Raw genomic sequence first — 24646 nt, 5'->3', positions numbered from 1 at the left:
TACCCCATTTTTGCAATTTTTTGTGCTTTCAGCCTCCTTCCAGTCAGTGACAGGAATGGGCATGAAACCAATGCTGGATCCCAGAAACCTAACCATTTCTGAAAAGTAGACAAAATTCTGAATTCAGCAAGGGGTCATTTGTGTAGATCCTACAAGGGTTTCCTACAGAAAATAACAGCTGAAAAAGAAAAATATTGAAATTGAGGTGAAAAAAACATCAATTTTTCTCTACGTTTTACTCTGTAACTTTTCCCTGCAATGTCAGATTATGGAAAGCAATATACTGTTACGTCTGCTGGACTCCTCTGGTTGCGGGGATATATCGGGCTTGTAGGTTCATCAAGAACCCGAGGAACCCAGAGCCAATAAATGAGCTGCACCCTGCAGTGCGTTTTCATTCTATACCGGGTATACAGCAATTCATTTGCTGAAATATAAAGAGTAAAAAATTGCTATCAAGAAAACCTTTGCATTTCCAAAAAGGGCACAAGATAAGGTGCTGAGGAGCAGTGGTTATTTGCACATCTCTGAATTCCGGGGTGACCATACAAGCATGTGAATTATAGGGAATTTCTCAAATAGATGTCTTTTTTACACACTCTCCTATATTTGGAAGGAAAAAATGTAGAGAAAGACAAGGGGCAATAGCACTTGTTTTGCTAATCTATGTTCCCCCAAGTCTCCCGATAAAAATGATACCTCACTTGTGTGGGTAGGCCTAGCGCCCGCGACAGGAAACGCCCCAAAGCGCAATGTGGACACATCCAAAATTTTGGGAGAAAACAGAGATGTTTTTTGCGAAGTGCCTACCTGTAGATTTTGGCCTCTAGCTCAGCCGGCACCTAGGGAAACCTACCAAACCTGTGCATTTCTGAAAACTAGAGACCTAGGGGAATCCAAGGAGGGGTGACTTGCGGGGCTCGGACCAGGTTCTGTTACCCAGAATCCTTTGCAAACCTCAAAATTTGGCAAAAAAAAACACATGTTCCTCACATTTCTGTGGCAGAAAGTTCTGGAATCTGAGAGGAGCCACAAATTTCCTTCCACCCAGCGTTCCCCCAAGTCTCCCGATAAAAATGATACCTCACTTGCGTGGGTAGGCCTAGCGCCGGCGACAGGAAACACCCCAAAGCGCAACGTGGACACATCCTAAATTTTGGAAAAAAACAGGGGTGTTTTTTGCGAAGTGCCTACCTGTAGATTTTGGCCTCTAGCTCAGCCGGCACCTAGGGAAACCTAGCAAACCTGTGCATTTCGGAAAACTAGAGACCTAGGGGAATCCAAGGAGGGGTGACTTGCGGGGCTCGGACCAGTTTCTGTTACCCAGAATCCTTTGCAAACCTCAAAATATGGCTAAAAAAACACATGTTCCTCACATTTCTGTGGCAGAAAGTTCTGGAATCTGAGAGGAGCTACAAATTTCCTTCCACCCAGCGTTCCCCCAAGTCTTCCGATAAAAATGATACCTCACTTGCGTGGGTAGGCCTAGCGCCGGCGACAGGAAACACCCCAAAGCGCAACGTGGACACATCCTATATTTTGGGAGAAAACAGAGGTGTTTTTTGCGAAGTGCCTACCTGTAGATTTTGGCCTCTAGCTCAGCCGGCACCTAGGGAAACCTACCAAACCTGTGCATTTCTGAAAACTAGAGACCTAGGGGAATCCAAGGAGGGGTGACTTGCGGGGCTCGGACCAGGTTCTGTTACCCAGAATCCTTTGCAAACCTCAAAATTTGGCTAAAAAAACACATGCTCCTCACATTTTTGTGGCAGAAAGTTCTGGAATCTGAGAGGAGCTACAAATTTCCTTCCACCCAGCGTTCCCCCAAGTCTCCCGATAAAAATGATACCTCACTTGCGTGGGTAGGCCTAGCGCCCGCAACAGGAAACGCCCCAAAACGCAACGTGGACACATCCCATTTTTTGGAAGAAAATAGTGCCTACCTGTGGATTTTGGCCTGTAGCTCACCCGGCACCTAGGGAAACCTACCAAACCTGTGCATTTCTGAAAACTATAGACCTAGGGGAATCCAAGATGGGGTGACTTGCGGGGCTCAGACCAGGTTCTGTTACCCAGAATCCTTTGCAAACCTCAAAATGTGGCTAAAAAAACACATGTTCCTCACATTTCTGTGGCAGAAAGTTCTGGAATCTAAGAGGAGCCACAAATTTCCTTCCACCCAGCGTTCCCCTAAGTCTCTCAATAAAAATGGTACCTCACTTCTGTGGGTAGGCCTAGCGCCCACGAAAGGAAATGGCCCAAAACACAACGTGGACAGAACATATTTTTTCACAGAAAACAGGTGTTTTTTGCATAGTGCCTACCTGTGGAGTTTGGCCTCTAGCTCAGCCGGCCCCGGGAGGGGGGTGGGCAGAAATGCCCTAAAATAAATTTGCCCCCCCCCCCAGCCCCCGCCCCCACCCCCCCCGGGAGCGACCCTTGCCTAAGGGGTCGCTCCCCCTGCGTGACATTGGCGCCAAAAAACAAATCCCAGGTGCTGCCAATCTGCCCCCAAGGGGGGCAGAAATGGCCTAAATACAATTTGCCCCCCAGGGGAGCGACCCTTGCCTGATGGGTCGCTCCCCATCTCGAAAAAAACAAACAAACCAAAAAAAAAACACAACCAAAAAATTTGCCCTGGTGCCCTGAGGGTTCTGCCCCCCCGGGGGCAGTTCGGCCTAACAATAGGCCGATCTGCCCCCAGGGGGGGCAGAAATGGCATAAAATAAATTTGCCCCCCCCCAGCCCCCACCCCCCCCGGGAGCGACCCTTGCCTACGGGGTCGCTCCCCCTGCGTGACATTGGCGCCAAAAAACAAATCCCCGGTGCCTAGTGGTTTCTGCCCCCTTGGGGGCAGATTGACCTAAAATCGGCCAATCTGCCGGGGCAGAAATGGCCTAAATACAATTTGCCCCCCAGGGGAGCGACCCTTGCCTGATGGGTCGCTCCCCATCTCGAAAAAAACAAACAAACAAAAAAAAAAACACAACAAAAAAATTTGCCCTGGTGCCCTGAGGGTTCTGCCCCTCCCTGGGGGCAGTTCGGCCTAATAATAGGCCGATCTGCCCCCAGTGGGGGCAGAAATGGCCTAAAATAAATTTGCCCCCCCAGCCCCCACCCCCCCCCCGGGAGCGACCCTTGCCTACGGGGTCGCTCCCCCTGCGTGACATTGGCGCCAAAAATCAAATCCCAGGTGCCTAGTGGTTTCTGCCCCCTTGGGGGCAGATTGACCTAAAATCTGCCAATCTGCCCCCAAGGGGGGCAGAAATGGCCTAAATACAATTTGCCCCCCAGGGGAGCGACCCTTGCCTGATGGGTCGCTCCCCATCTCGAAAAAAACAAACAAACAAAAAAAAAAACACAACAAAAAAATTTGCCCTGGTGCCCTGAGGGTTCTGCCCCCCCCGGGGGCAGTTCGGCCTAGGAGCAGAAATGGCATAAAATAAATTTTCCCCCCCCAGCCCCCCCCCCCCCCCCCCGGGAGCGACCCTTGCCTACGGGGTCGCTCCCCCTGCGTGACATTGGCGCCAAAAAACAAATCCCCGGTGCCTAGTGGTTTCTGCCCCCAAGGGGGGCAGAAATGGCCTAAATACAATTTGCCCCCCAGGGGAGCGACCCTTGCCTGATGGGTCGCTCCCCATCACGAAAAAAACAAACAAACAAAAAAAAAACACAACAAAAAAATTTGCCCTGGTGCCCTGAGGGTTCTGCCCCCCCCTGGGGGCAGTTCGGCCTAATAATAGGCCGATCTGCCCCCAGGGGGGGCAGAAATGGCCTAAAATAAATTTGTCCCCCCCAGCCCCCACCCCCCCCGGGAGCGACCCTTGCCTATGGGGTCGCTCCCCCTGCGTGACATTGGCGCCAAAAAAAAAATCCCCGGTGCCTAGTGGTTTCTGCCCCCTTGGGGGCAGATTGACCTAAAATCGGCCAATCTGCCCCCAGGGGGGCAGAAATTGCCTAAATACAATTTGCCCCCCAAGGGGAGCGACCCTTGCCTGATGGGTCGCTCCCCATCTCTAAAAAAACAAACAAACAAACAAAAAAAAAATTGCCCTGGCGCCTAGAGGTTTCTGCCCCCCCCCCGGGGGCAGATCAGCCTAATATTAGGCCGATCTGCCCCCGGGGGGGCAGAAATGGCCTAAAATAAATGTGCCCCCCCCAACCCCCACCCCACCTGGGAGCGACCCTTGCCTACGAGGTCGCTCCCCCTGCGTGACATTGGCGCCACAAAACAAATCCCCGGTGCCTAGTGGTTTCTGCCCCTTTGGGGGCAGATTGACCTAAAATCGGCCAATCTGCCCCCAGGGGGGCAGAAATGGTCTAAATACAATTTGCCCCCCAGGGGAGCGACCCTTGCCTGATGGGTCGCTCCCCATCTCTAAAAAAAGAAACAACAAAAAAAAAAACACAAAAAAAAATTTTGCCCTGGCGCCTAGAGGTTTCTGCCCCCCCGGCAGAAATGGCCTAAAATAAATTGCCCTCCCCCCCAGGGAGCGACCCTTGCCTAAGGGGTCGCTCCCTTTGCGTGAAATTCATGCAAAGAAAAAATTCCCTGGTGTCTAGTGGTTTCTACCCCCCTTGGGGGCAGATTGGCCTCATCAAAATAGGCCAATCTGCCCCCAAGGGGGGCAGAAATGGCCAAAATATAATTTTCCCCCAAGGGGAGCGACCCCACCAAAAAAAAAAAGAAATGAAACATAAAAAAACAAACAAACAAAAAAAAATGGTCCCTGGTGCCTAGAGGTGGGGGGGCAGAAAAGGCCTTCTCAAAAAAATGCCTCCCCTGGGAGCGACCCTTGCCCAAGGGGTCGCTCCCTTTTGTCTGTTTCAATAAAAAAAAAAAAATCCCTGGTGTCTAGTGGGGTTTCAAAGGGAAGGAAGTACTTTTCCTTCCCTTTGAAGCCCCTCCGGGCCTCCCAAGTGATTGAAAAAGAAATGCTTTTGCATTTCTTTTTCAATCGCGCTGGAAGCAGAGCTTCCAGCGCGACTAGGGAGGCCCCTGTGACAAATCAGCGCGCGCTCGCGCGCTGACGTCACAGCGGGGGGTTGGGGGGGGTCGGGGGTGGAAGGGGAAGGTCTTCCCCTTCCATCCCGACTTGGGGGGGGGAAGGGGGGTGCACGGGGGGCGCGCTAGCGCGCCCCTAAGTTCCCCTGTGCCATGGACGAGATGATCTTGTCCAAGGCACAGGGGAACTGTAGCCTTGGACGAGATCATCTCGTCCAAGGCACAGAAGGGGTTAATATATGCAAGTGTGTACTGAAAAAAGCATCCACAACAGTCTGTATAATTGCTTACGTATATGGATGTTATCCAGATAGTGTATGCAAATGTTGGTGGTCCAATATGGTTGAGAAATGGTGAGGAATTTACAGATGAGTGGATGCTATAGGTTGATCCAGATCTGTGGTCACAGTGAATAGTGTCTATGAGACTGGTTTCAGCAGCACATTCAGCCAATGAGTTACCATTGTCATACCTGCCATATCTGGGGCACCCTACCCAGAAAGGTATGGAAGATGTTTTGGGGGAAGACTACATGGATCTGGCAATTGGGGCATGCCAGGGTTTGAAATGGGAATCTGCAGCAAGCTTTCTGTACTTTTACATACAGACATTGGCTAAGTGAAGGCGTAAACCCCCTGGTAAGGATTGGAGGGGTCTTTGGGGACCCGTACAAGGGCAAGCAGAAAAAGGCAGATGTCGTAACAGCATTTGAGGAAGGTTCCAACAGCAGTAAGACAGGCACAGCTGGAACATTGGTTTGGGGTTATCGTGTAATGAAGTGGAGGAAAGTATGCTGGGTAACCCTTTTATTGAGTAGGCTGTTGAGGACTTGATAGTATCATTGTGAGAAATTTGGTTGTTCATGGAAGGTGGGGGATCCGTGTTCAAGTAACAGCCACAACCACTGGCAGAATTCACTAAATTAACTGGTGCTTAGCCCTTCGGTAACTTGGAACAATGCAGTCAAGCTTAACTTAGATACAATGGGGGTTATTCTAACTTTGGAGGAGTGTTAATCCGTCCCAAAAGTGACAGTAAAGTGACGGATATACCACCAGCCGTATTACGAGTTCCATAGGATATAATGGACTCGTAATACGGCTTGTTGGTAAATCCGTCACTTTTCCGTCACTTTTGGGACGGATTAACACCTCCTCCAAAGTTAGAATAACCCCCAATGTGTACAGGATTTATGCAGCACTCAAACAGTAATAAAGTGAAAACACAACACAAGAAAAAGTCCACGTCAATTTAGAAAAAATTAGTACATTTTAATAAATTAGTTGACATCAAAATGGCAAAAATCCAATTAGTAGAACCAGAGTTATGATTTTTAAAGTTGTTAGTAAAAACTAGTGACTAAAAGATTAAACTGCCAACAGAGGACATCTAAACATGTGAGTACAGGTCAAAGTAAAAAAATATGCAGACTGCCAAGGACAGCGGGTCAAATACAGGAGGTGGATTGGGCCCGGTCAGCGCTTACCTTCAGATTAAGAAGAAATTTTGAAGAGAAAGTATTGAGAACGTAGAGTTTAGCGTGACATGGCTGCAGGCGGTGGCAGGAGCACCATCACCAGGGAGCAGCTGGACAAAGTCACAGTGATGATTTCTACATTCAAACTTAGAGCCTGATTTAGAAGTCAATGGAGGCTATACTCTGTCACAAACATGAATGATATTCCGTCCGCCGTATTATGATCCCATTTCAATGTATGGGGAACATAATACTGTGGACAGGACATCAGTCACATGTGTAACAGAGTATTCCCTCCTCCAGCTCCTAAATACGATCCTAGGTCACTTTTTTGGAAGTTGAAAATCTCCAGTGGGATGAGGCAGGAGCCTGTAGTCAATGAGAATTCTAGGAGGCTGAATTTTGGAGAAGGACCACTGAAGAGGATTTTCTCCTGTGGAGAAGAACATAGAAGGAGCTGCTGTGAAGTCACGCAGATCGGCAATGCACTTTAGGCGGATAGTCGAGCAGGTGGATCCCGGTCTTCTCTTGGTTCTCAGAGCAGTTTTTATCCAAAAATTTCCAAATTATGATTTTTGACCATCTGAGCACCTGAACCCTACAACACAACTAAGGGTCCAGGGGTGTAGGGGAAAAATGTGGGGGTTCAGTACTCACTGAGGGTGAGTCCAGGTGTGGGTTCAAGATAATGGGATATATTCTTGTGGTTCTGAACAGGAGGCCAGCAAACTAGCCCTTGGAGTTAGTCTGGTAGGCCTGGGTTAAGGGGAAGAACCATGGCCCAAATTGCATGGCAGACCTCAGAAGATTCAAGTTAGGCTCCAGGCAGCAAAGCAGTCCTTCCAGGTGCAGAAAAGCAATCTTGTGGAGGACACAGCAGGCCAAAGCAGTAAACAGTCCTTTGAGAGTATTTCTGCAGGTCCTGAAAGTGACCTAAAGAGTGGGGCTGAGGGCCCTAATTTTATACCTGGAGCCTTCTTTGAAGTAGGAGAAGTGTACAGACGTTTCTCTTGCAGTGCTTGGAATGTCCTGACTTCACTGTCCTGGCTCTAAGCGGGCTCAGGAACAATACAGTGGTAACAAGACCTTTGTATGAAGACAAAGCACAACCTATTCACTTTTAAGTGGGCTATGCCCAGCTTGGTGCCCCGATTCTACCAGCAGATGTCCCATTCAGGCAGGTCTAATTACGCTTTTGTGTGACTGTCTGTGACACCCAGTCATGTGATAAAGAACAGGCTTCAGGCATTAGAGGGCGGAAAAAGTCCTGACTTTCTAAAAATGGTAGTTTCAAAATTGTAATTAAATTCTGACTTAAGAATTAGAGAAAATGTTAATTGCCATTTCATAGATACTAAACAAGAAATGCTTATCTGACCTGAATCATAAGTTAACATGTATTAAATGTAATAAGGAAATCCAATGGCATCCTGTGAGAAAGGTAGGCCTCAAAGTAGTGAAAAACACATTTAGGAGTATTTCACTACCAGAACATGTAAAACTTAAAAGTACACGTACAAACGTTTAGTTACAGTGTGCCGTAGGACTCTTACTATAGGGGCAAGTATGCTAAATTTAGGGTGGCAGCATCACTGCATGTGGGTGACTGAGTCAGTCCCACACCCACTGAAAGTTGCTCCCCTAACCTCGTCAGCTAGCTAGCAGCACCTTACCAAACCTAGAAAGTAAAGGCGATTTGTGTCAGCCTAAAACTATGACAGTCCTAATGGAAGTTGTGGTGGATCAGATCTTACCCCTTTCTCCCATTTGCACAAAGTCTCATACATGCAAAGGCAGATAAAGATATGTAGGATAGGTTTCAATGCGTTTATTGAAGGAACTGCATTCTATGATACACGGCATGAGCTGCAATTATTAGGAAGATGAAATGTAACACAGTGATGATTGTGACCATTACAATATAACATATAAACAGTCCCAACACCCAAGCCAAGACATGTGGCCAATTCAAAACAGGACAATTTATGAATTTAAGAAAAAATATATTTCAAAATTCCAAATTAACAATAGCCATGATCATGCAGGGGGTCTCCAAGCGTGTCGATGGAAAGGAAATCCAGGATGGATTCTACTTAGGAAGGCGATGTGTCCACCAGCTCGTCAGATAAAAGGTGGAAGGAGCACATGTCCCATTGACTCAGCCATGGTCTGGTTGAGGAGGCAGAGTTTCACGCACAGCCAGATAATGAAGCACGAGGACCCAGCAAATCAACTAGGGGTGACTCATATATAGGCATCCCGCAAAAACCTTATTCTCATTCCACAATTATGGAAAAGAACCCTTATCAAGAACATCATCAGAGTTACATCCATAGATGATGCATGTTGTAAGGCAAGACACACCTCTAGTGCAGTTTTGAAAGGGCACCACAAGCAGTGAAAAATGGGCTGCACAAAATTCAGAATGGGTCAAAATGACAGTGACCGGTTCCTGTCTAGCTCTTGCAAGAGTGCTGCTCCAAAGTACTGCATCATGTAAACACGAAACAGGTTGGGTGGTGGAAGCTCCATCATTTCTCATTGTTGAGATTGGGAAGCCATTGTGAATCAAAAATAGCAGCAGCAGGATGATGCCAAATAATGCCAATGTAATCGGAAATCCTCCAAAAACACTTGGAAAAAGTGAGTGGATGGCTGAAGGAATAACTCCAAAGATGGTCTGGAAAGTGCTGGCAAAACCAGAACCTGCAGCCTTAAAAACGTTTACATTCCCAGTGGTGTTAGATGCATGAAAGATGTGACTTACTAATTTACTGAAATGTTTTGAAAGTTGATATTTAAAAGGGACTGTGTTTCTGCGGACGTCCTTGCCACTTCAAGGCCAAAGGTTTCATCGGCTGATGTTAGCGCCACATGTTTTGGAAACAAAAGGGCTTTCAATCTCCTCAGATTGTCAAAATATACATTGTAAGCAGCAATATGAGGCCATATGTCTGCTACTTTTATCTCATGCATGGGGGGAAAAGTATGTTCCAGCAGCAAGCCATAATTTTAGAGACCAAAATTACATAGAGAACACCTGGTCTCATCCCACAGCAGCCTTAATCACTAAGCATTAAGTAACTCCCATTCAAAAGCAACTGAAAAACTGGGCAAATAAAAGGGACAGGAATACCCTGACTCAAGCATTGCATGCCCTGTGAAAGGACACCTATTTACAAATCATAGAATGGCTTACAGAAGTCTTGCATTTTCTACAGCTTAGAAAGATCTCTTTCTTGCTGTTAAAGCATTTGTAATCAAACGGTAACTCCCACTCCTCATAATATATAACTGTCTCCTACCTGTTTGAATCTCCCTACAGAAAATGTTTTAAACACTAAATTAATTGGAATGTTGAAATGGGGATATTAATCACTCCATGGATTAACCACACTAATGATGGTATTTCTGTCACAGTAAAAGCTAACTTTTTCTAACCTTTAGGTATTAAGCATGTCATTATTAGTTGTTTCTTTGTCAGATTAAATGTGGCAAATATCTCTGCAGAGTTAAAGTGCTTCAAAGGCACACAGATATTTTTAAGCACTTGCAACGTCTAACTCAACTGGATAAAGGACCTAAGTTGAGACTGTCCATGATGTAAAAGTGCTATGTAATTTTGAATAGTGTCAATTGCAGAAGACACAATGTTGGTCAATGTGTATGTGCAGTTGGACAATGTGGTCACACCATTATGGACAAAGGGTAGAGCTTTCTCTAAATTCTCCTTATCAATTTGCCTTAAATGGGCAGCAGCTTCCATTTGCTAAAGCTTCTATATTTCTTTATATATTGCATATAAGAAACATTTTGAGCATGGTTTTCCAGGACGTAACAAGTAATGTTGTAAGCCGAAGACTAAGGTGTTCTATTACAGCTGTTAATGTGGAAGCTTTTAACCATTGTTGACAAAGTTTGCCCATGCTGTATGATGTAACAATACCAGAGTATGTGTGATGATGTAAAGAGGGCCCTTTATGCTCACTCTAAAATGATATGTGGTCTTAACAAAATGTGCATCACAACCATTTGTGTCAACTGGCCACAATAACCACCCACTGGGACCTGAAAGTATTGAACTAAAGGTACCGTTCTGAACCCCACCATTGAGCTGTTCTTCACAGGCATTTACATTATTTTGCCAATTTTCAAATTTAGTTGGTGATGTAAAACTGGGTGCATTCATTTCCTTTATTTTTGCCAATCCTAAACAGGTTGTTTATTGTATGATTTAATTGAGAAATATCATTTGTAACGGAATAAGCATGTTCTAAATAAAGTCTCTCTTAAACTTATTTGCCATCTTTTGTTCCCCACACACTCTTTAAGTCTATTGACTTCTTCCAATACTCATAGCCTTCTATAGCCAACTGGCAAACAAAGGAATCTGAATAAATCAATGTTTAGTATTTGTTAGCAATATTTTGCTTGCTTTTGAAGGTGGTGGTTTAAAATAATAGGACTCAGCATCTTTAACATTATGCCCAGTAAAATAAGAACATTTGTCCACATAAGGTTAAGAACTCCTCACTTGCAGGGTTGGACAATGTTCCCATTGTGTATCATTATATACTTTTCTTGGGGTACCAGCTTGGAAGAAGAAAACAATATCATAATAGTGAAAGGAGAACATGTCCCTATAATTTACAGTGTTCGTGTATACATATCCACTTTTAAATACAGCAGAATAATCAAGCTCAGAAAGCATAGAATCAATTGTTTTTACATCCCAGTCATCACAAATAACCCTTTGTAATAATATAATTTATGAATACTTTAAAAACATATGGAATTTGAATCATTTCTGAAGTGCCGAAGATATCAAATGGTACTTTATCTCAAACAATCCCATCAGGAGCTGGAACATTTGGAATGTTCACAAGGGGCAAGTCTCTTCAGACCTTCTGTGAGGATCGGTAAGGTTTTAAAACCTCATCCACCAGTACAACAGCAGAGCATTCAAGAAGATAATGACCATGTATCAGCAAAAAGGCAACAATGACAAAACCAATCCAGAGAAGAAAGGCAAGCATCGTTGGAAGTATCCACAGATTATGCCATGGACAAATCAAATAGTTATGTTTAAACCACATGTAGAACTTCCCTGCTTTTGATATAGGTGCTGTAGGTGATGCTGAAGAATGTGAAGAGAAATTTTCAGTGTCATCAAAATAACCAGAAGCAGTCTGTGCAAAAACTGGAGCTGGTGCAGGTGAACGGGGAACTGGTACTTTTATCCATTGGTGGCTCGTGATAAATGGTTCCATCTGTTTGTGTTCATTCAAAGAGTGCAATTCTGGACATTTCTTGTTGGTGAAGTGGTGACAGGAATCAACAAAGGTTCATTCTCTGCCCTCCCCAAGCTTGTCGAAATAACTTCAGCAGTGTTGCGTGCTTGAAGAGGTATCTTCTGGATGGTAGTGAGAGGGGTACGGGAACTACTCAGGAGTTTTCCTGGTCTACTGTGCTGAATCAGTCACATGGTGCAATTTGATGTTGTCAATTGAAACAAAGTAGTTTTCTTTCTAACCAGGCAGCAGTGGAAGGATGACAGTTCTGGTACCTTAACCAAGACTGGAATTGATGCTCTGTAGGATGGGCCAAACTCCTTCTTCACAGGTGTCTTTTCACAAACTACACCCCCAGTGTTAGAAATCTGACCTGTGGTTGGTGGCAAATTCCTCATTCCCAAGATGGCGGCATATGCTGATGAATTTTCATCACAGAACTGTTGTCATTCCTGAAAGACAGTAACACTTTCATTTATGTCGAAAGACGCTTCTGCCGCCACTGCACCAGGGCCATCAAGATCTATGAAATACATAGGTATCCTGAACAGGACTTCATAGGGGGGACATTCCCCCAAGTACCTTCTGGGCAGATTATTTAGTTCTCTCTAGACTCCATACAGGTGATGTAGCCAACTACTACATCAATCGAATACTCTAACTATTAAGGATTGCTTTAAGTCTCGTTTTTTTCCGCTCCACAATCTAATTTCCCTTAGAATGATAAGAAGCCGAAAAAATGCCATTCAACACCCATCTTTGGCATGGTGTCCCTGAATGCTCTAGATGGAAAGGAGGGGCCCTGGTCCAAGTGGAATGCTGCAACTCCATATGTCCTGATGAAGATTTGCAACAGATCGAGCGTCCGACGATCATTGTGACCACACCCATAGAAATCTGGAGCATGAATCAACAGCGACTAAAATATATTGATATGCCCCATCTGGTTGTAGGGAATGCAATGGTCTTGATACACACAATACAATGGTTTGCTGGAAACCAAGAGGGTGTCTGAGGTGGGCTTTTAATGGTGGATCCTTTAATTTATTGGCAAATGTCACAAATATGGACATACTGCTGGGTCTGTTTGTATAGATCAGGCCACCAATAGTGTTTTTGAAATAAGGAGATGGCAGCTTCTACACCAGCATGGGCAGAAGCAACCTCTTATGTGCTAATTTGGTGACATCTAATCTCTGGTCTTGGTTGGGGATCACACAATCACCCACCCCTGTTATTGTTGCAAAAGCAATGTTTTTGGCACTTAAGTGGTAGAAGTATTTTGCAGGATATTCTTTTGGTAAGGATTTGCCATCAGTTGAAGCTTTCCGGACAGCCAATGTTTCATCATCCAGCCTCATATGAGAACGAGTTATCACAGCAACAGAAGCAGTAGCTACTGCAGATTTGACAGCTTTGTCAGCCAAAGTGTTTCATACAATGTGTATTCCAACATGTTGATGACCCTTTTAATTGTGGTTTAACGGTTCTGGTTCCAAGACTATCTCGACCTATAACAGTATAAGTCTCCGCAAAAATCTTAGGAAGCTCGTGTTCCTTTTAATGATGAGGAACATCCCAGAGTCACTGGCGTACTACCAATACTACTGCTTCCCCCTTAAGGTTACTTAATATAATTGAGGACACTGTGGCAAAAATACAATTTAATTGCATTCCCAAATCCAGGGCTAGAGCTGCCCCGTATTCACCTTGAATCTGTTCTAGTAGATTATTATATAAGCATCATAAACCTGCTACTGGCATGTTTGTCACATTTGGATGCGGTGTTTATGTGCCTAATTCTGGCCATGTAGGTCCTTCACTACTTAAGGGACTTAATCTAACTTTTTGTATAATATATGGTAGGGTGTCTTCAAAACAATTCTGGTGTTCTTGATTAGAAAGTGATATTTCTAAATATGCATATGCTCAGTATAGTACAGGTGTGTTTGCTATTGTGTAATTGTGAAAAAGGTCTGTATGCCCATCTGCTGCTGGAAAGGTGACCCAGAAATAGAAAATGTCTGTTTTGTATACAGTATATCATGTGCTTCTACCACAAATGTAACATCCCACCTACTTCAGTGAGTCCATGAGCTGATAGGTGCTTTGTGAGAGGTTGTCTCATGTTTACTGGAATTGCTAACCTTTGAGGGATCACCATATTTTAGAATGGTAAGTTCAGAGATAGAAACACCAACTTGGGAAATCCTTTTAAGTTTCAAGCTTAAATAACCTACAGCCTAAGATAGGTATTACATATTTAGCTGAGGAGGATATCTCCCTAATACCACAGCCGTTTCCTTATAAGGTAATTAGGGTGCCTTTAGCATGCAAGAGACAGATACTTGGGAGATTGGTTAAATTAGCGCCTGACCAATATTGGTGGCAGCGTGTCATAGAACTCTTATCATGGGGGTAAGACTGGTAAATTTAGAGCTGCAGCACTATTGTGTTTGGGTGACTGCGTCAGACTTACACCGGCTGGAAGCTGTCGGCCCGGCCTAGTCGGCTTGCTAGTAGCACCTCGCCCAAACACAGAAACTAAAGGTGATTTATGGCAGCCTAAAAACATGACACTCTGACTCCTCAGAGGAGTCGTGCCGGAACAGATCTTACCTGTTTCTCTCATTTGCATACAGTCTCATACATGCAAAGGCAGACAAAGAAATGCAGGATAGGTTTCAATGCGTTTTTTTGAAGTAACTGCATTCTATGATAAAAGGTATGAGCTGCAATTATTAAGAATGTGGAACTATGACACAGTGATGATTGTGACCATTAGAGTATAACATATAAACAGTCCCAACATCCTGACATAATCATTAGTTCAAGACTTCATACCTTCACTCTAGCATCTAACATGAGAGCTAAGCAGTGTTAGCCCTTCTGCCCGTGCTAGTTCAAGGAAGAAGCCTCCTGACCCTATACGTGGTCTGCCTGTTCATCTGCTGGCAGCCCTCCCGGTTGGCAGGAAGGATAAGGCTAAGATCAGTGAAGCTGTCGATGAAGTGGCGCACAGCATGAGATGACTGACTGGAATGTCCTGTCTACCCTTTTTCAGCCTGCGTGGTGTTTACATAATAAAACGTGTTGTGTCCTGAGAACAAGCCTGACATGATAATATATCTATGGTTAGAAGGTTGATTCCATAACTCTTGGATCAGCAATACCAGGTAAACTATCATGTAAAGCCTTGAGCAGGGCACATAATAAAATGTTGTGCAAAGGAACTAACAACAATGCTTTTTCAGGCAGATGATTAGAATATAAAAAACAACCCTGCTGAAAAGCGAGCTGTGGTAAAACATAATAAAATAAATTATACATAGGTTAAAGGGCACTGGCTGCAGGCCTCAAACTGATATAAAAGAGCCCAATCTAAGCACTAAAGGAAACCCACAACAAATGCACTCTGCCCTTTGGGCTACCTAGGGCCTACCTCAGGGGTGACTTATATGGAATAAAAGGAGAGTTTCTGCCTTGAAAAAGGGTTTTTATTGCCAAATCAAATTTGCATTTTGAAACTGCATTCAGGCTGCAATGGCCATGTTTTAAAAGGCTACTTAAGTGGGTGGCACAATAAGTGCTGCAGATCCACTAGTAGCATTTAATTCACAGGCCCTTACCATATGATACACCACTCTACAAGGGATGTATACATAAATTAAATACACCGATCAGGTATAAGCCAATTCTACTATGTTTAGGGGAGTGAGCACAAGCGCTTTAGAGCACTTGTTAGCAGTGGTAAAGTGCAGAGTCCTAAGGCCAGCAAAATCAAATTTCAGCAAATAAGAAGGGAAATAGGCAAAAGGTTTGGGGGAAGACCACCCTAAGGCTGACAGGTCTAACAATCAATATGATTGGCACCGAAAAGGCAGCATTTGAGATTTGTACATTACTTGTGTTGACTAGTGGGGCAGCAAGTGATTTTATTGCAAACAAGGAGCTCAGTGAGGTACACAAACATGGATCATGCAAGGATTTTGGTAAGGAATTGCAGCCCATATATAATGGAACAACTTTTCAGTTCCTTCTGGACAACTTAACGCAGACTACACCCTATTCCGCAAGGAGGGTGGCTGAGCAAGCCAAAAAGATCAAGTGGTCGAGACTGCTAATATCATGATGCCGTTATTCGCTCCTCTGGAAGGAAGAGAAATACCACTAGAGCCAGGTAACCACAAAGAGCACATATTTAAATAAGGAATACAGCAACACCAGTACGAGGCACACTACCACTCCAGGAAGTGTGAAACCCTGAGCTCTTCCGAAAGTTCACTGTAGCACTAACATGTCGACTTTTATTCTTGTCACCGAGGAGTGTTGTCAGTGGTCAGTTCATGATGGGATTTTGCTACAACAGAAGGTCACAAGAGATATCCATGCGCAAAACCTCTCTGTGTGATGGAAAGCCAACGTATCTACCCACAATAGGTTTCCTAGAGCTGTTGTGCAAGATGTCATGTACAGTTTCCTTCCTGTATATATGCTGACCATGAGTTAGCCAAACTCCTCTTTAGACAGCCTGGGGTCTTATCTTTATCAGTGCAGCCCTTGTGGCCCGAGGTGCAACAAGTGCTGGTCAAACTGAAGGTGCCCGGACAAGACAGTAAAATAACAAAGTGATACATGCGCCACTCCGACAAGGTAGAGAAAGGCACACATTACTGAGCACATATTCCTAATAATGAAAACACAATAGAATACCTATTCCAATAAATACAGGGCCATATTTATGAAGGCCCTAGCACCACCTTGCGCGACATTAGCGCAATTATCTTAGGCTAATGTGGTGTTAGGGTGGCAATAATGCAGCTCATATTTACAAAGTGGCGCAATGCATGCATTGCGTCACTTTGTAACCCCTTGCACCACATTATGCCTGCACCAAGCATAATGTATGCATGGGGGATGTTCCGCCGCTAAAGGGGCCGTGAAGATGGTGCAAAGTAATCTGTGAGATTCCTTTGCACCATTTTTATTGATATTTTTGACACCTGCTCTTTGAGCGTTAAAAAGAGGCTTCCATTATATTCAATGGGCCTCTGGGTGCTTTGAAGGATTAGTGTAAAAAAATGTAATGCAAAGCACCGGACTAGCATCAAAAAGTTTGACACTAGTCCCCCTAACTACTGCCATGATGTGCTGTATTATAAATACGGTGTACACATGGTGGTGTTGGGAGGGTGCTAAGGGGCATAGGAAAAGTGGCAATGCATTAGGTGCAGCGCCACTTTTCATTACTATGCCCCATAATTTGTAACACCAGGTGCAGAAATGGCAAAGCATAATATCATGTCTACCTTTAGGTTGTTTGTTGGTGCATCAAGATTACTTTCAATTGTTAGGGGTACAATCTGAGGGAAGAATATATGTGGATAAAGCACTCCCAATGAGTGCTCCGTGTTTTGTATGCTCATTGAGATTATTAGCACCTTTTTGGAGTGGGTGTTCTCAGTGGTGATTGGTTCGGATAAGGTTATCCATTATGTGATGATTTATTTCCTGGGCTACTCGAGTTCAGGACAAAGTGAAGACGCATTGAGGGTTCTTAAGGATTTAATGGCTAATCTTGCAGTGTCTTTGGCACCAGAAAAGCAGAAAGTTCCAGTATGTGCATGAAATTCTTATTTATTGATTGTGATTCTGTGAAGATGGAGGAGAAATTGGAGGTTTGACTGCAGCTGCTTAATGAGGTGGTGCTGGTTGACAAGTTGGAGGTAAGGAAAGTGATCATTTGCCAAGACGCTTGAATTATGTATTGCAGTTGGTTCGCGAATAATTGATGTGGAAATGTCAGGTACAGAGTACCTGCCTCTCATAGTGGGTTTGAGGACTGCTGTGAAAGATGTGGAGATCTTTTTTGGGATACGTCAATGAAGTTTCAATTTGGGGCATGGGGTTGAATAGGGATGAAGTGATTACATTTTTTCTCGTGCAGCACAGCAAGATGCCTTACTTTATATTGACAAGTGAGATGGTGTGAGGAGCAGATGATGGAGGCAATTGATGATGCTAGGGCAAAGCATTGCCTTTTTTGAACATTTTCCACTGGTTGTGGCTTTGGTGTTAATAGGGTCTATATTGGTAAACTGAACACTCAATTTAATGTGGATAACATGGCAATAGTTGAAATAATTAACAGGCAGACAGCTAAGGCTAAACTAATGCTGGTGGTGTTGTTTGTGTGTTGTAGCAGTAGTTAGACAACTAGGAGCCAGAAGGCTAGGGAAAAAAGAATACTGAGGCCGCTCTATGGTGTTAGGTTTCTTAGCATTGTGTTTTTGCATGTGTCATGTGGGTGGTGTTGAGAAAAAAATAGTGGTTGCATTTGAAGTGGCAGACGGCCAATGGGTTGGTGCTGGAGGCAGAAAGAATGAAGACAAGAATGCCAGCGGAATTGTGGGAGTTAGGTGAGAATACTATACCTGATTGTAACATCATTTGTGGAATCCTTGAGGAGGGCATACAAAAAGGTTTAAGTTTTACTTTCTGTAGAGTGGAACATAAAGGAGAAATAATGTAGCTAGTGAAGGGGTATGAAGGACTGAGGATGTCTTGTCTTCTATGTTGTAAATCATGGGAGAGGTTATATCTGGTGCCTATTGAGAGGAAATTAGTTGAGATTGCATTCTACAAAATCCTTTTCTGGTGTTATGAGCTGTGTGGGGGTAAATGGGGTGTCGGATACTCGAGAGCTAGGGCAGTGAAAAGGGGTGGTAACCAGGGTGAGATGTCCAATAATGATTTTCTTGCTACAGGATTTGTTGGTGGCTTTAAGGGAATGTTTGTGTGAGTGAATAGCAAGTGTTGATGTTCTATTTGTGTACGTAGCAGATGTTTTTTCTGTGCATTTAGGGTGTTGCAATTGCTTGGCAGAGCTATGCATGCAGCAATGTTAATGAGTACAAAAGAGGGAGCATAGCGTCATTATTAGACTGCAGAATTCAAAGACTGATCAAAGGTGGAAGGATACAGAGTTTGTTTTATGAAGGTCAGAAATAATCATGTAGGATAGTAGTGATTATGGAGCTAATTGACATGGAGGTGTCCAAATAGGAGCTGCAAGGCATTAGGAGGTACAGTTCAGAGTGCAGATATGGGGGCTGTGGTACGCATTAGGATTGTAGAAGGGATGGAGAAGAGAAAATGGAGGCATTTTCTTAAAATGTTTTCTCTTTGTTGGCTACTTTGGTTGCATGAGAGGTCATCATGAAAGCAGATCAATATTGTGGATTTGCAGTCATTTGTTCATTAACTGTATGGCTCATAAAGCCATCTTTTGAGAAGCAGCAGTGTAGAGAAGGAGCAAGCAGAATGTTGGATGAGAAGGGGTTTGTGCTAAAGTCAGTTACTGCATGCACTGATAAAGTTGTAAAAAACCTACAAAGTTGCCAGATTTGTTAGTGGTGTAGTTTTGTGAGAATGATTTGGCACAGCTGCCACAAGCGGATCTTCTTAAAAATATCAAAAATGGTTACAAAGATGTGAAAAGGTAGTGGAGTATAACTTCAGTGTTTTGGGCAAAGCTGATATCAAGAAGGACAAGCCATGGACCAGTGAGGTTAGAAACATTAGACAAGGCCTTCACGAAGATTTAGAGGGATATATAGGAATGTTTTAATTCACTGGTGCATAGGGATATTAGGAATGAAGACTATGAGATGTTTCATGACAATGGGTTGCACTACTTTGAAGTAAAAAATGAGCTGGATCTTTTAGAAAAGGCTGTGAGATTTCTGGGAGAGCAGGTGTGGTTTAGAGTGTAAAATGGAAGAAAGTGTGTGTTGAGGAAGCAAATGCTTGAGCTAAGGTTTCCTGGATGGTGCAGTTAATCACAGGTAGGAGAGATATGGAAGGGTTTCCTAGGTTCCTGGATGGGAGTGTCCCTCTTGGGGAGGGGGTTTGTAACAGTTTTAATCATTAGTCTCTGAAAGTTTTAATAAGATGAATATCCTAAGGGAACGCTAGGCACAGGCAAAGAAGATAGGGGACCTGATAGGTGATTGAACAGTTGCATAGCATTGGGAATTTTAAGGGATGAAAGAGCAAAACTTGGCTGTGCCATTATATCCTTCCTTAATGTGAAATGAAGGAGTAATTTGTTTCCTCTGTAACATGTGTAAGTGGCTTTCATATGACGTGGTGCACGTAAACGCATATTAGTAAAAGTGCACATATGAGTAAAATCCTGCAACTGTTTCCATGTAAACTGCAATTACTTATCATTATTCAAATATGTTTATGCTTTAGTGTTTAGAAATTTAATTTACATAACCATTTTAAATTAATTGCAGTTATGAGAAAATATGTATACTCATTTAAATCAAGCGGGCATTTATGTCTGTATTAACTTGGCCGGAGTGAAAGCCTAAATTTCGTTAAATGATTTAAACTTTCCATGAGAAGCTTGTTTTTCGGCATATATCTCTAAGCTGCTGATGTGGTGGTATAACCTACTGGCTAATGAAGAAGCGTATTGCTGCTGATAGATAAGAGGGGCCTGAGAAGACACGTTACCAAGGATGGATATAGCAGTGTGGAGAAGATAACCGAACTCCCCTCCAAAATCCTGAGTGCAGGAGGGATCCAAAGATGAACACATGCAACTTGAAAGGATGAAAGTGAAACTTAAATTTGTGATTTATAACTTTGTTGTTTCAATGGATGGTTTTGTCTGTAAGGTCTGCCTCTCGAAGATGCAAAGATTTCAGTGCTGTATTAGTCAGTTGCAGACGTAGATTCCCTTTTCCCCTTAACTAGAGCAGATCTGCGAGAAGTAAAGACTTCTCAGCTTTTGCTGAACTCTGTGACTTTATGCTGCACACATTTATCTTGACAAATCCTCTACAGATGTTTCTGTACTACTGAAATTTTTCTCTAAAATCCTTTTAATGTAGAATAGTCAGAAACTTAGATTAGATGGTTAGGCAGGAAAACTCAAGCCTGAATTCAAGGCACCATACGCTTTTCCATGTTGTCTCTGTTGTTGCTATTGAAATATTGGTCTTTTATATGTTGATCACATTTCATGTAGTGTGTCAAATTGACTCACGTTTTGTGAATCTTTACATTTATGGTATGACTTTGAGACTCATGTATGTAAGTTTGGATTTGAGTCTGTAATAAACATCCTTTAAACTTCAAATTTGTCTTCGAGATTGAAGGTGTGACCAAATGGGATGCACTGAAATCTAAGTTTAGAATGTTTTATTTGTCTCTTTACCCCTAAGGAACTCAGAGAAAGATTCATTATGACCTAAGAACTGGAAGTGGAACACACCGCCCTATCAGGGTGATGGGAGTTAATGATGGTGATTGTATTAATGAGGGGTTCTTGATTTGGTTGTGAGGCATTATGCAGGGTTAATAATTACTAAAGCAGCCTTTTATACTCTATAAAAAAGTCTCTTGTTCTTGCACAATGCCACTCAATGGGAGTGCCTGAGTGGGGATGGGCTCATCCCATTATACATGCAGGTGCTTTGTGGAACTAGTGCTGGCTGGTGGGACTTCGAGGGAGCTGATTGAGTGGGGTAGGGATGAGGTTAGAAGGATTTTTAATAGGTGTGCACAGTACGGCTTCTTCTTTGTTGACTTCCAATGCTCATATCGTGGATGTTGCTGTGTTGTCAACACCCACCCTCTGTCTGTACATGGGGACTGGCCCAGTGATGCTTATGAAAACAAGGGAGTGAGAGGTGAATAATTAGGTGCAGGCAGCGGCTGATGGATGGGTGGCTAGACTGGAATGATGAGCAACCTCAGGCGGTGGTGAAGGCAGCAGTATCAAGTCACGATGCTCTGAAAATTTTAAGAAGACAAATGTCCTTTCTAAAGGATAGTGACAGGCAGAGATGATGTGGAGGGCGTTAAGCACTTGGGAAATTGCATGATATGGGGAAAGAGCTAGGTTTGTGTGTGGAGGAAAAGTGATGATAATTGTATTAGTGTGGGTGGGTTTTCTTTAGTTATGAGGCGCTATGGCAGATTACTATTATTAGGAGTGTGGCCTGTTCTCATTAAAGTTGCCTTTTACACAACATAAGAGACTCTCTCATGCTTGGCTACGCTTCCAAATCAAATGTTTTAGTAATCACAACATCAAACATCTTATACTGATTATCAGCATCTCTGGGACTGATTTAGATTTCGGCAGAAGGGTTACTTTGTCACAATGTTGAGGAATATCCCGTCTGCTGAAACAATGGGATTTAGATTTCGGTGAAAGCGATATCCATAACCGTTGCGCTGCAGCAACCCCTCCACCAAAATCTGAATCAGGCTCTAAGTCTTTGCCACCAGCAGCCATGTTTGCTCTACATGATATTCAGTTCTCATTATGGATGTGAGTTATTTTTTTGAGTCTGTGTCTCACTGTCAACTGCTCATCTCATTTTGCTTTGCTCAGGGCTCTGTTCAATTTTGACTCCAATGGCGTCACCTTAAACTGCACCACTTATTTGTATTGTTATTTGAAGAGATAAATGATTTGAGGTTAGAAAGGTAAAACATAACATAGAGTCAATGGGGGAGTTTCTAGGCTAGTTCCTCATTCAGACACAAGAAATAGATGTGAATTGCCTATTCAAGGAGGATAGAGGTTTAATGTTAATGTGTAATAGAAAAGGTTAAAAAAGGCTTCCCTTGAGGTTGCTTTGACGGAACTAAAATAAAGTAGGGAAATGACAGATACATGCAAGATGGCCCATTGATAATTGACTAATATTAACTTCTGATGTGGGTCCTGTGCACACTGTATCACTGGAACCAAGCTGTACCAGGCAGATGAGCCTATAACTAGGGTGAAAAAGGTCCTGGGTTACTTGTGTTTCGGTTCAGAAAGGACCTGGTTTGGCAGTCCAAGCTGGGCTGTTCCGATGGGAGCAGGTCAAGACTCATTTGCATATTGCTGGGTCCAAACTGAGGTGACACTGCGAGAAAAATAATGAAGGATTGGGATGCAGCCTAAGTAATTATCAGTGGATGACATTAATTCAAGCATTCTAGCCATCAATATACTGGATACTTTAGTTTGTCACTCTAAGTGGTACAATATGCCCTGACGTGGGTCACGTAACAATGTGTCACTGGAACCAGGCTGTACCTGGCTGCTGAGTCCATAACTATGGCAAAAATAGTCCTGCATTGCTTGTGTTCTGGATCTGGGAGAACCTGGCTTGAAAGTTTGGGCTGAACTTTTTCTGATTGTAGCAGGGTCAAAACTGCTTTTCATATGGCTGGATCCAAACCGAGGTTACATGGTGTGCAAAATAACAATGGATTGGGGAGCAGCCTGAGTAATTGTCAGTGGTTGACATTAATTCAAGCATTCCATTCATCAGTTTTTCAGTCCTTCAGATGAAACTGCAAGGCTTCAGAATTGTATATAGCCTTAGTCTTGGCCAGGTGTTTCAAGAGTTTTCACTGGGCTTTGATAAGGAACTCTGGGCCTGTGTTTGCTCTTCATTCTAAGTGAAAAAGGAAATGTTCTCTGAACCAAAAAGACAATTTTTCTTTACCAAGAAGCTTGAGCATCTGCCACCACCTAGTAGTACAGATGCCCTTTAGCTGCCTCGTTATAAATTACCCAGCCAGGCCAACTTTTTTTTATATAAATATGTTTTGCAGCAGGAGTGCAAGATCCTAAAAAGCAGAGAGCCAAGAAGAAAGCAGTGAATACCATGACCTTCACCTTTTAGAAGAATGTGGGAAGGAATGTATAAAGAAGATCATACCAAACGCCATTCTGAAATATTCAATATTCATATTGGATAAAGACTTCTTATTGGCTCTAGTAATAGCTGCAGATGCACACACACGCAGCTTTCCCTATAATGTCAGTTACTAGAATTGTGAACATTTTTTAAATCAGAAGTGTTGCATAAGTTATGAATTTGCGTAATTGTGCCCCAATACTCAAAATGCATATTTGATAAAGACTTCTTATTGGCTCTGGTAATAGCTGCAGATATCATAGCTGTCCCTCTAATGTCAAAGTTACTAGAATTGCAGACATTTTTTTATAATTAGAAGTGTTGCGTAAGTTATGACTTTGGCATAATTGTACAAGGTGTGCTTTCCCAACCACAGGTGAAACGGGGGAACTTGGTTCAATGCACCAGTGATGAATGTGAAAGACAGGTTATTGTAGGCTCGCAGAACACTATTCAATGTATAATTGAATAGAAGTATTGCTTTTGGGTTACCAACAATCCCCTAAACGGACGAGTGGCACAGTAATTCACAGGATCAACCACACTGTATTATGAAGAATGAGCATTTTTTTTGTAAAATGTATTTACTGCAGGAATAATCTGTTTTCCAGTACATCTAAAACAATCAAACAGAAAGTTATAAAAAAGAGCAAGAAGACATGTTAAAGTTAACGAGGAAGAAATGAACATTTTTAACATGGTTAAAATGTCATCTAGGCACTAACACCCTGACATCTACTTCTATACACTATACTGAGAGAGCATGAAAGACAGAGCAACTTGAAGTTTAGAACAGAGATGCACTGCATACGTTGTTGACTGAAAAGGATGTTTTTATCAGTGAAGTCTGGAAGACAGAGTTCTCCGCAAAGGGCAAACACATCCTGCTGTAACGTTTTTGTCATCCTCCGAGACTCAGCTTCATTGGTTTTGGACTTCAGGTAAAATGTCGCATCTGCGAAGTACGAACTGTGCTGGCAGTAAGTGAGACCATCTCTGGTAGAATGTCAAGTGATAATCTGGGCAAAGGACCACTTCTGACAAGTGGTCTAGTGGTATTCTTTATATACTAAGGGGCAGATTTCTCAACAAGTTGCACCATGCAGGGGGGCACAAGGGTGATGCATCTACTAAGTTAGATGTATCAATC

This window comes from Pleurodeles waltl, chromosome 5 (assembly GCF_031143425.1).
Source record: "Pleurodeles waltl isolate 20211129_DDA chromosome 5, aPleWal1.hap1.20221129, whole genome shotgun sequence".
Lineage (NCBI taxonomy): Eukaryota > Metazoa > Chordata > Amphibia > Caudata > Salamandridae > Pleurodeles > Pleurodeles waltl.
The sequence above is the reverse complement of the archived record's forward strand: the minus strand, read 5'-3'. Positions refer to the sequence as shown.